At 41.2% G+C, this 13052-nt stretch overlaps 1 long non-coding RNA gene across 1 annotated transcript in view; it reads left to right on the top strand.

Moving 5' to 3' along the window:
- The first annotated feature begins 585 nt into the window (after positions 1 to 585).
- Positions 586 to 13052, top strand: part of LOC122708983 — a 32798-nt gene continuing 20331 nt past the window's right edge. Inside the window, exon 1 of the long non-coding RNA XR_006345368.1 lies at positions 586 to 948. This is a non-coding gene — a long non-coding RNA (uncharacterized LOC122708983). The remainder of the gene's footprint in view (positions 949 to 13052) is intronic.

Genomic DNA, 13052 nt, shown 5'->3' with positions numbered 1-13052 from the left:
TTCTCTTGCATACCTATTCCCCCATCTTGTCCTCCAAAATTCTCAGAAAATTTCTCCCCACTCCTAGTGCCCACACACCTCTTGTTCTTCAACTTCAGCTTTCTAAAGTTTCATCTTCCTTCTAAAATCTGCATAACAAAAGCTCAGAGTCTCTACAGGCAAAATAGAGCTCTCCTCTGAGGATGGGAGAGACAAAACAGCTGTTAGGTAAAGGGGAGAGACTGAGAAAATGCATGCATTAATAATATTGTAACATTTATGAGAGTGAAAATTTGTAAACCACCTAAATGTCAAACAATTGGAAAATGGTTAAATAAATTATAGCACACTTGTTACTGGTTATATGAACAAGATAGATTTAATTTAGTACCTGCGCTCATGGAGCTTATCGTCTAACATCCGTTAATGATAAACAGATTTTGGAAATACAGTTAATAATAGGCTGAGCTGCACCCCACAGGCCTATGAGGCCTCACTTGCTTGGCTTTAAGACGGAAGAGCTTGGAGTCAGCAACACAGACATCAGTGGTTTAAAGGGTGGGGGAGCTTTTCTGAAGAAAGGTCCTGGAGCAACACCCGACAGTGTGCAGTAGAAGGCAGGAAGGACTTAGCAGCAGTCTTCGCTCCAGGGGAGGAAGGGGAACTTGCCAATTATAGGGAAATTGACATCGGGCGGTCCATTAGTTACCAGGGAAACCAGCAGAGGGGCATGCTCCTACCACCTCTTCCATAAGAACAAGCACCAGCTGGCTCCTGTATGTAGGACAATACCTAGAAGTACTGGGGCAAGTACATAGGAAGGTCAGCCCTGTGAGTAAGGTGTAGGTGAAGCAGGCATTGGTTGGCCAGCGGATGCCCAGAGAGCAAGAGAACAGATGTCTTCAGTGGCCTGACCATATATAAGACAAAAAGAAAATCAATGGTACAACTTCAAGTGAAAACCTCCAGGTAAGAAGTTGCATTTTCATATATAGTAGTAAAATCTCAATTGAAGGAAAGCTTATATGTGTAAGTCCTTGTATATGTGTGTGTACAAACTGTTTAAGTGGTTGTCTCTTAATATTGACATTATAAGTGATTTTTATTTCCTTTTTTATACATTTCTATATTTTTAAAATGTTAATAAGTGTATTTCTAATAATAAATTGGATTTATGGGGCTTCCCTGGTAGCTCAGCAGTAAAGAATCTGCTTGCAATGCAGGAGATGCAGGAGATGTGGGTTTGATCCCTGGGTGGGGAAGACGCCCTGGAGAAGGGCATGGCAATCCACTCCAGTATTCTTGCCTGGGGAATCTCATGGACAGAGGAGCCTGGTGGGCTGCACTTCATGGGTTCGCAAAGGGTCGGACACAACTGAAGTGACTAAACACAACAGCACAGCAGCCTGTTATTTTAACTTCCTTCATAATTTTCTGCATTTTACAAGTATTGACAGAATGTATACTTGGAAAAAAGCATCAATCAATATAGAGTATTGATATCACTGTGTACTGAGAGACTGCCGAATTAGCTTCCTGGTTTAATAGACTTTTGCCTTCCATAGATCTGTAGATCTAAATATGTGTGTGTGTGTGTGTGTGTGTGTGTGTGTGTATTTATATTATAAATGGATTTTTACAACAAAGTGGATTATTCCCAAAGCTCAGTTTGTATATGCTTTCCTGTACTGTTAGCATGGACTCTAATGAGACTGAGTTCACCTGCCCTTCAATATATAGACACTACAATTTTATCAGATGGCTTTTAAGCAACCAAATTCATGTCCTTAAAATACAGAGATGTAATGATTAATAACCCTGGGCCATTCAGTTCCAATGTATTTAGTAAATTTGCTGTGCTTTCCTCTTGTCAATAGGGAAATCTATAGAGATATTAAAATGCAATTTATATTGTGCTTAAAGAAAATAACTTTTGCTCAATACAACACAAAGCCACTGAATGCTAACCCCCTGACATGTGCCCCTCCCTGAACTACTCAATGCCGTTGAGAGAAGTGAGTGAATTATCAGGGGTGATTTTAATTTAGATTACTAAAACATTTCCATAGACATAGAAGTCTGAGTTGATTAAACTTTAAACTTATCTGATTATAGCACTTATTATATTATGGTTGAAGTTACAGGAAAGTACTTCAATTGATTGGATAATTGTGAATAAATAGGAAAGGATATGACTTAGAAAATTTGTTTCAATTATTTAAGTGATTGCTATATGAAGGAAATTAAGAAACTAAAGTTGTCTCAACATTGTAACAACTTCCCAGGCAAAGCTTTGAAGATGAATGGCTTCATGATGCCTGCGATGCCTAATTATCTTCTGAGCCATTGTTTACTTAGTTTAAGAGATAAAAAGATAAAGATAAAAAACATGTAAATTCAGCTAATAGAAAGGCTGACCTATTGACTGTTACACGTCTCTAGCTTATTTCCTCAGCTGTTTTTAGAGAAGTCTCCCAGCAAAGGTATCAGTAGTCCTAACCAGGTCTTCCCCACTGAGAGCTTTAGTTTGTTTGCAGCTGTTCTGTAGTTAGCCTTCCTGATTAATGAGCAGGATTAGTGGACAGTTACAATGGCTACTCAATCCAGTGTTCTTGGGGCTTCCCTGATAGTTCAGATGGTAAAGAATCTGCCAGCAATGTGGAAGACCTTGGTTCGATCCCTGGGTCAGGAGGATCCCCTGGAGAAGGGAATGGCAACCCACTCCAGTATACTTGCCTGGAGAATTACATGGACAGAGGAGCCTGGTGGGCTACAGCCTGTGAGGTTGCAAAGAGTTGGACTTGACTGAGCGACTAACACTTTCACACATTTAAAAGTCCTGACCTCCACAGAGGATGTTTAATAGTGCACTGTTTTCAACTCAAACTCAATCTGGGAGTTATGGTTCTTGTTCAAAGGCTAAGAAACGAAAGCTTCCTTTATACTGTGAAAGGAATCAGTACAGCAACATGGACTAAACATTAGTGGAAGAACTAGAGAGAGAGCATCTTCTAGGGGGAAACCCATTTAAATATTTTCTGCCTGTCCATGTGCTTAAGTTAACTGTATTGTGACGCTGTACATGGATCTTGTTACAGATTGGGGTTAGTCATTATCATAAAATTGTTGGCATCTCCATAAAGGTATGTCTTAAAGAACTCTTCCATCATAACAGAAAGATATCATAACAGAAAGAGATCTGATCTGGATGCTCACCCACAGACTATAGACAGAGAAGACAGGTATAAAGATGTTTCTTTAATCTACAACCACTGCTTCTCTAGCCAGTCTCCCATCAGTGAAATAATGTTCAGCTCCCAATAACAGACCAATATTGAGCAATTTGTAGGCTTAACATTCCTAATATCTCTTTCTGTTTTCTCTTGAGGCCTCATCTTTTTTTTATTAAGTTAATCTTGACATCAATTGATAAGGTCAAGCATGACTGTAAGTTGCTTTCACAGAGATTGTGGGACATAAAATTCTTAAAATTACACAGGTCTGTGAGAGTTTAAGATTGGCAACTTACATTTTTAGGTCAGAAGTGGGTTTCCTTCCTTCCTTCTTTCCTTCTTCCTTCCTTTCCTCCCTCCCTCTCTCCTCTCCTCCCTTCTTCCCTTTCTTGCTTCCTTTTTTTCCTCTTCCTTTCCATACCTTACCTTACTCCATGTAGGATTTGAGAAAATTTCTGTTCACTCATTCTAAGCCTTCCTAAATTGCAGGGCTATAAAGAGGAGAAGTGTGCCACCTCTGTCTATTTTGGTATTTTATTTTCTCCAGTACCTACGGGAGGTAGAGGATGGCTCATGTTCCTTCAGTACCTCTGCACCTCTCTGTTGAGGGTCCATGGGTCAAAGTGAGGACAAAAAGAGAGTAGTTCTAAGTTATTGAGACCTTATTGTGGGATCTTACACAAGTCACTTTTATTCCTTATCTGCTGCTGCTGCTGCTAAATCGCTGCAGTCATGTCTGACTCTGTGCAACCCCATAGACGGCAGCCCACCAGGCTCCCCCGTCCCTGGGATTCTCCAGGCAAGAACACTGGAGTGGGTTGCCATTTCCTTCTCCAATGCATGAAAGTGAAAAGTGAAAGTGAAGTCGCTCAGTTGTGTCCGACTCCCATGGACTGCAGCCTACCAGGCTCCTCTGTCCATGGGATTTTCCGGGCAAGAGTACTGGAGTGGGTTGCCGTTGCCTTCTCTGATTCCTTATCTACATGGTGGTAATTGTAGTGTCTGACTCAGAGTGTTACTGCACCCATCAAAGATAATTATGACTATACACTTGCCTTGTGAAGTGCCATGCTTCTGTCAAGGGTGATAGTCTATCCCACTGATATACTTCTGGCATAGAACTACAAGAAAGTGTCACTTACTGTTTCTTCAGGGAAAAGAATGCTGTATTTTCTTACTTGGATGTAGATATAAACACTTGAGTATTAGTAGGGCCTACCCAGATTTAGGTTTGGAAAATCAACCAATTCTTCTCTGTTTACTTAAATTGGTAATGTACGGCAAATTTATAATAACAGTATATTGTATTTTTTGATTCTCCTACTATTTGCTCACTGTTTAAACTGAGTTATTTTATTTAAGTCCCCCAAATAAGCTTATCATTAAGATTTTATTATCTCCATTTATTTTTTTCCTATGCTGAAACTGAGGCATTGAGAGATTAAGCCACTGGTTCAAGATCTCATGAGTGATGAAGGCAGTGTTTAAATTGACTTGAAACTCCATGCAAACCCCCAGACTTCCTCTGCACATATCAGTCTGTTCAGTTCAGTCACTCAGTCGTGTCTGACTCTTTGCAACCCAATGAACCGCAGCACGCCAGGCCTCCCTGTCCATCACCAACTCCCGGAGTCCACTCAAACCCATGTCCATTGAGTTGGTGATGCCATCCAACCATCTCATCCTCTGTCGTCCCCTTCTCCTCCTGCCCTCAATCTTCCCCAGCATCAGGGTCTTTTCAAATGAGTCAGCACTTCGCATCAGGTGGCCAAAGTATTGGAGTTTCAGCTTCAACATCAGTCCTTCCAAAGAACAACCAGGACTGATCTCCTTTAGGATGGACTGGTTGGATCTCCTTGCAGTCCAAGGGGCTCTCAAGAGTCTTCTCCAACACCACAGTTCAAATGCATCAATTCTTCGGTGCTCAGCTTTCTTTATAGTCCAACTCTCACATCCATACATGACCACTAAAAAAACAATAGCCTTGACCAGATGGACCTTTGGGGAAAAAGTAATGTCTTTGCTTTTTAATATGCTGTCTAGGTTGGTCATAACTTCGCTTCCAAGGAGTAAGCGTCTTTTAATTTCATGGCTCCAATCACCATCTGCAGTGATTTTGGAGCCCAGAAAAACAAAGTCAGCCACTGTGTCCACTGTTTCCCCATCTATTTGCCATGAAGTGATGGGACCGGATGCCATGATCTTAGTTTTCTGAATGTTGAGCTTTAAGCCAACTTTTTCACTCTCCTCTTTCACTTTCAAGAGGCTCTTTAGTTCTTCTTCACTTTCTGCCATAAGGGTGGTGTCATCATTATATCTGAGGTTATTGATATTTCTCCCGGCAATCTTGATTCCAGCTTGTGTTTCCTTCAGCCCAGCATTTCTCATGATATACTCTGCATATAAGTTAAATAAGCAGGGTGACAATATACAGCCTTGACGTACTCCTTTCCCTATTTGGAGCCAGTCTGTTGTTCCATGTCCAGTTCTAATTGTTACTTACTGACCAGCATATAGCCAAACTTAGGGAGTTTCTGGTTAAATATGTCCTTGTAAAAGCATTTTTACTCCTCTTTTCTCCCTTAGAACTTATCTAAAGTAGCAAAAGAATGAAAAACAAGGGAAAACAATACCCTCATATTCAATGAAAGAATAAAATGATCCCAACTGCAACCTGTCCCCAAATGCCCCAGATTTCTCTCAAACATCTCAAACCTAAAGACTCATCCTGTAATTCTTTAGATTCACAGGATATGTTCTATGCTGTGGCAGTACACAGGTCACCAAATGAGGACTGGCCCATGGAGACCCAGGTTAATAGTTTTCATTGGTAGGGATGGCATCTCTAAAAGAAAAGCCTCACTGACATCCCTTTTGGGGGAGGGGGAGGTGGTGTTATATTCTTTGTTGTTGAGATATAGTTGCTTTACAACACTGTATAAATTGCAGATGTACAGGGTGTGCATGTGTGCATGCTAAGTCACTGCAGTTGTGTCTAACTCTTTGTGACCCTATGGACTGTAGCCCGCCAGGCTCCTCTGTTGTCATTCTGATTCTCCAGGTGGGATTCTCCAGGCAAGAATACTGGAGTGGGTTGCCATGCCCTCCTCCAGGGGATCGTCCAGACCCAGGGATTGAACCCATGTCTCTTATGTCTTCTGCATTGGCAGAGAGGTTCTTTACCACCAGCACCACCAGGGAAGCCCAATGTACAGGATAATGATTCACAAAATTTAAAGATTATACTCCACTTATAGTTATAAAATATAAAATAGTGGCCATATTTGCTGTCCAATATATCCTGGTAGCTTATTTATTTTATGCATAGTATATTGTACCTCTCACATATGAAGAAACCGAGGTTCAGGGAGGCTAAAGAGTCTAAGCTTACCCTCAGAGTAAGCAAGTAAAAGGTAGAGCTGGGATGGGGTCTAGGACAGGCTGGATATCATGATTGTCTAAATCTATCCAAACAGCAGCAGAATAAAGGGGAGCAGGGAAGCTCTGTTTTTCACCTACTCATATACTAGAAAGGACTTGATTGACAGAAGCACTAAACCTCAGAGAGGAAGGGGGAACATTCTCCCAGGGCAAAGCATTAAGTCTCCCACCTCTGGACTTGCCCTCTGGCCAATTTCAGCAACCACATCCTCCGTCTCCACCTTGACATTGTCCTCTCCCTCACCCCAACGATGGCTCCTGATCTCCTAGTCTGAGTCAGCTGTGGCTTCTGAATTGCTAGGAACAGCAAGAGGAGGCACTTGGGAAGGAGCAGAGTAATCAGGGCTGTGATTTGAATTATTGTTCAGCTGTTGGTTTTTTTTGTGTATAGGTACTAGAAATATGAGTCAGGAGAATAAGTGTGGGTAATCAGAACTTCATTGGTTGTCTAACCAGTGGCACAGATTGGCGCTGAAATTCTGCAGTCCTCAAGCTCTAAATCCCAATATTAGAGTTTCTTATACACTTACCTCTGCCTCCTGCATAATTCTGGGTGTGAGTCATCCCCTTTTTCCCTCCCCCGAGCATTGCTTTCAGTTACACATCTTTTGGTTCTAACCCATTTTGACCCTGTTTATCCCTGGGTTTATTATTCACCAGCAGTCCTCATTACCGTTTCAGTATTTCACTGTGGACTTGAAAATATTCCATTGTGATGCTGAAAGACACCAAGCAGCAGTGTTACCTCCATGAACTTCCACTCCTAAGGAAGGCTGGGAGATGAGAGAGGGGGCTGTCTGTAGCTGAAAGTGATGGGTCCACACCAGGGGCTGTGTATATTCCAATCTCTTTTGTAATCTATATGTTTTACCAGCCAGGAATGTTGGCAGTGGGCACCCTTTTGAAGTGGATGAAGATGTCCAGATGACTGTTTCCTTTCCTTCTGATTAAAACTGTTAGCTTAACATATACACCAGAACTCCTAGCCCGCCATATAAATTGTGATAGATTTACCTACAGCCATGAACCTGAACTGACATTGTGGAATGCTCAAGATTGCTCTCCCCTGTCCACATTACTCCTTAGCTAATAGTTGGCTCCATTTAAAGAAGACTCACTATTTTCATTTTAAAGAAAGCAGAAAAAAATAAATCATAAAAATTACCCCAAAACATAGGAAGAGTTTAGACAAATAAGTGTATGTATTTTAAAGAAATTACATTGTGTTTTCTAAAGGAGAGCTCAAAGGGTTCTGTGAAGAGACTATAATAAATCAAGCAGAAAATGAATAGTGTGTCAGTAGAATTTAGGGAAGAACTGCAAGAAAACAAAATCATTACAGAGATGAAGCACACTTCAGAAACGATAAGAGAGGAAAAGAAGTGGCACAAGGCTGAAAACACAGCCAGAGGTAAAAGTGCTGAGTAGGCTTGAGGAATCATAAAAACAAAATGGAAAAGACAGAGGTATTAAAAAGGGTATATGGGAATCCCCTGGGGGTCCCGTGGCTAGGGATCTGCTATCACTGCCAAGGGCCCAGGTTAAATTCCTGGTGGAAGAACTAAGATCCTGCAGTGTGGGGGAAAAAAAAGGTGAGGGAGAAGGGATAGAAAAAAGTGGTCAGGGTGGAAGACAGATAAAAGGTAATGAACAGAAGTATAATTTATTTTCTGAAGAAAAAAAAACAGAATAAATGGAACAGAAAAAGTATTCCAGCATATTATTTGTGCATTCAAGGAATATTAATTGTGTACATATGTTACTTATGTACTTATTTAACAAGCCTTTTTCTTGGGGATGGTCTTGATCCCTGTCTCCTGTACAATGTCGCGAACCTCCGTCCATAGTTCATCAGGCACTCTGTCTATCAGATCTAGTCCCTTAAATCTAATTCTTACTTCCACTGTATAATTATAAGGGATTGATTTAGGTCATATCTGAATGGTCTAGTGGTTTCCCTCACTTTCTTCAATTTCAGTCTGAATTTGGCAATAAGGAATTCATGATCTGAGCCACAGTCAGCTCCAAGTCTTGTTTTTGCTGACTGTATAGAGCTTCTCCATCTTTGGCTGCAAAGAATATAATCAATCTGATTTTGGTGTTGACCATCTGGTGATGTCCATGTGTAGAGTCTTTTCTTGTGTTGTTGGAAGAGGGTGTTTGCTATGACCAGTGCATTATCTTGGCAGAACTCTATTAGCCTTTTCCCTGCTTCATTCTGTACTCCAAGGCCAAATTTGCCTGTTACTCCAGGTGTTTCTTGACTTCCTACTTTTGCATTCCAGTCCCCTGTAATGAAAAGGACATCTTTTTTGGGTGTTAGTTCTAAAAGGTCTTGTAGGTCTTCATAGAATCATTCAGCTTCAGCTTCTTCAGTATTACTGGTCAGGGCATAGACTTGGATTACCGTGATACTGAATGGTTTGCCTTGGAAACGAACAGAGATCATTGCATCGTTTTTGAGATTGCATCCAACTACTGCATTTCGGACTCTTGTTGACTATGATGGCTACTCCATTTCTTCTAAGGGATTCCTGCCCACAGTAGTAGATGTAATGGTCATCTGAGTTAAATTCACCCATTCCAGTCCATCTTAGTGCGCTAATTCCTAGAATGTTGATGTTCACTCTTGCCATTTCCTGTTTGACCACTTCCAGTTTGCCTTGATTCATACCTAACATTCCAGGTTCCTATGCAATATTGTTCTTTATAACATTGGACCTTGCTTCTATCACCAGTCCCATCCACAACTGGGTGTTGTTTTTGCTTTGGTTCTGTCTCTTCATTCTTTCTGGAGTTATTTCTCCACTGATCTCCAGTAGCATATTGGGCACCTACCAACCTGGGGAGTTCATCTTTCAGTGTCTTTTCTTTTTGTCTTTTCATACTGTTCATGGGGTTCTCAAGGCAAGAATACTGAAGTGGTTTGCCATTCCCTTCTCCAGGGGACCACATTTTGTTAGACCTCTCCACCATGACCTATCCATCTTGGGTGGCCCCACACAGCATTAGTTTTATTGAGTTAGACAAGGCTGTGGTTCATGTGATCTGATTGGCTAGTTGTCTGTGATTGTGGTTTCAGTCTGTCTGCCTTCTGATGCTCTGGGCTTCAGTAATACGTGAACCATGAACTTCCAGATGTTCAAGCTGGTTTTAGAAAAGGCAGAGGAACCAGAGATCAAATTGCCAACATCCGCAGGATCATCGAAAAAAAGAGAGTTCTAGAAAAACATCTGTTTCTGCTTTATTGACTATGCCAAAGCCTTTGACTGTGTGGATCACAATAAACTGTAGAAAAGCCTGAAAGAGATGGGAATATGAGACCTGTCTCTTGAGAAACCTGTATGCAGGTCAGGAAGCAACAGTTAGAACTGGACATGGAACAACAGACTGGTTCCAAATAGGGAAAGGAGTATGTCAAGGCTGTATATTGTCACCCTGCTTATTTAACTTATATGCAGAGTACATCATGAGAAATGCTGGGCTGGAAGAAGCACAAGCTGAAATCAAGATTGCCAGAAGAAATATCAATAACCTCAGATATGCAAATGACACCACCCTTATGGCAGAAAGTGAAGAAGAACTAAAAAGCCTCTTAGTGAAAGTGAAAGAGGAGAGTGAAAAAGTTGGCTTAAAGCTCAACATTCAGAAAACTAAGATCATGGCATCTGGTCCCATCACTTCATGGCAAATAGATGGGGAAACAGTGGACACAGTGTCAGACTTTATTTTTCTGAGCTCCAAAATCACTGCAGATGGTGATTGGAGCCATGAAATTAAAAGACGCTTACTCCTTGGAAGCAAAGTTATGACCAACCTAGACAGCATATTAAGAAGCAGAAACATTACTTTTTCCCCAAAGGTCCATCTAGTCAAGGCTATGGTTTTTTCAGTGGTCATGTATGGATGTGAGAGTTGGACTATAAAGAAAGCTGAGCACCGAAGAATTAATGTTTTTGAACTGTGGTGTTGGAGAAGACTCTTGAGAGTCCCTTGGACTGCAAGGAGATCCAACCAGTCCATCCTAAAGGAGATCAGTCCTGGTTGTTCATTGGAAGGACTGATGTTGAAGCTGAAACTCCAATACTTTGGCCACCTCATGCAAAGAGCTGACTCATTTGAAAAGACCCTGATGCTGGGGAAGATTGAGGGCAGGAGGAGAAGGGGATGACAGAGGATGAGATGGTTGGATGGCATCACCAACTCAATGGACATGGGTTTGGGTGGACTCCGGGAGTTGGTGATGGACAGGGAGGCCTGGTGTGCTGCGGTTCATGGGGTCTCAAAGAGTCGGACATGACTGACTGACTGAACTGAACTTATGTAACTCTAAGACATAAGGGAAAAAGTATCAAGTAAAAACAGAATAGAAGACAATTTTCTTCAACTAGATAAAAACGTGAATTTGCAGATTAAAAAGGCACAGTTTATCTTAGGCAGAAAAAATCTACAACCTTGATATAGAATAATTAAAATTAAGACATCACCAGCAGCAGCAGGGGAAATTACTATGTTTTAGGAATAAAGGAAAATTTAGTGGCAAGAAAATTTAGATCTTAACAGGGGAAAAATATGTATGGTGCCAGGTTGCTTAATGCGATCAGTCAGTGTCTGTAGGCGATAGAACAAGTATCTACCAATATCAAGTGGAGTGGGCATACAAGTGGAAAGTTGTAAAACAGGCATTCTGAATTATGTCGTCTCAGTGATCCGATCTTGAAAAATCTAGGTGATGACAAAATGTAGCACATTAAGAGGTAAATGACAATGTCATGATGTTGGAGTAGTGGTGAAACTCCTGGAATTAGCAAATGATCTGGGTTTGATCTGTGGGTTGGGAAGATCCCCTGGAAGAGGGCATAGCAACCCACAGCAGTATTCTTGCCTGGAGAATCCCAAGGACAGAGGAGCCTGGTGGGCTACGGTCCATGGGGTCAAAAAGGGTCAGACACAAGTGAGTGACTAAGCACAGTACAGCACCGTACGAGGAATATGATCACAATCAGACTGTCATGTTACCAACTTTTACAACAGTAAAATAATTGTGTAACGAATAAAAAATAGGAATTGAGGGAGGGATGGTGGGAGAAACTATGGTGTTAATTTTCATATCTTTCAAGAAGGGAATGAATAGGCATTCACTATACTTAAAATTGGAGAAGGCAATGGCACCCCACCCCAGTACTCTTGCCTGGAAAATCCCATGGACAGAGGAGGCTGAATGGCTGCAGTCCATGGGGTCGCTAGGAGTCAGACACGACTGAGTGACTTCACTCTCACTTTTCACTTTCATGTATTGGAGAAGGAAATGGCAACCCACTCCAGTGTTCTTGCCTGGAGAATCCCAGGGACGGGGGAGCCTGGTGGGCTGCCATCTATGGGGTTGCACAGAGTCAGACACGACTGAAGCGATTTAGCAGCAGCATACTTAAAATAAGAAATTAAAAAAGCATCTTGGCATAGTTTAAAAAATAACTTTACGTCTTTTTGTTTGGGGTCCTTTTTATAAATGAAATCTCATAAATATTACTTGGAGATTTAGTAATTTTTCAGTTGCTCTTTGGTACCTTCTGGCAAATTTTGAGAACAGTAAATTTATACTGAAAAATTATATCTTGCTTAAGCAATAGATTTTAAGATGATCTCAGAATGTGAATATTATATGCAATCAACATTTTCTTTGAAAATCTCTTTAGAAAGTTTAATCTCCAGCTTTGGAAGAAATTGATATTTTCTTATTAGAGTACTAGATAAGGTAGTAAGTTTGTGTGGAGGCATACTGTGCAAACAATATCTCCTTTTGCATGCCAACTCTTCTATTCAGTTCAGTGAGATGTTTGCATTACAGAGATACATTGTGATTGACCATGAGTGAGGGAGAGATGGAAATCTCTCTTATGCTCCTTGAATGAAGGGGAAGGTAAGTTGAAATGTCTGCACTACGTAAATTTTTACTCTTCCTCTCTCTCTTTATCTAAGTGTGTGGCTGTATCTATGTAAGTTAAATAAATGCTTAGTGTCAACTTAGAAAAAGATAGCATGAGTTGTGAGTTTCAGTTTTATTTAGGTTCTTGCTGAGGACTAAAGCCTAAGAGAGAGTCACTCAGTAGCTCTGAGGAAACTGCTTTAAAAAGGAGCCAATTTATATATGGTTTTTGGCTGGGAAATTCATGCAGTCAAGTATGTTGCTGTTGAGTTGCTAAGTTGTGTTCGACTCTTTTGGGACCCCATGGACTATAGCCCCCCAGGCTTCTCTGTCCATGGGATCTTCCAGGCAAGAATACTGGAGTGGGTTGCCATTTCCTTCTTCAGGGGATCTTCCTGACCCAGGGATTGAACCCTGCATTAGCAGACATTGGCCTGCATTGGTAGGTGGATTCTTTATCACTGAGTCACCTA

Source organism: Cervus elaphus, chromosome 15, assembly GCF_910594005.1.
Source record: "Cervus elaphus chromosome 15, mCerEla1.1, whole genome shotgun sequence".
Classification (NCBI taxonomy): domain Eukaryota; kingdom Metazoa; phylum Chordata; class Mammalia; order Artiodactyla; family Cervidae; genus Cervus; species Cervus elaphus.
This window is presented reverse-complemented; position numbering and strand designations above follow the sequence as displayed.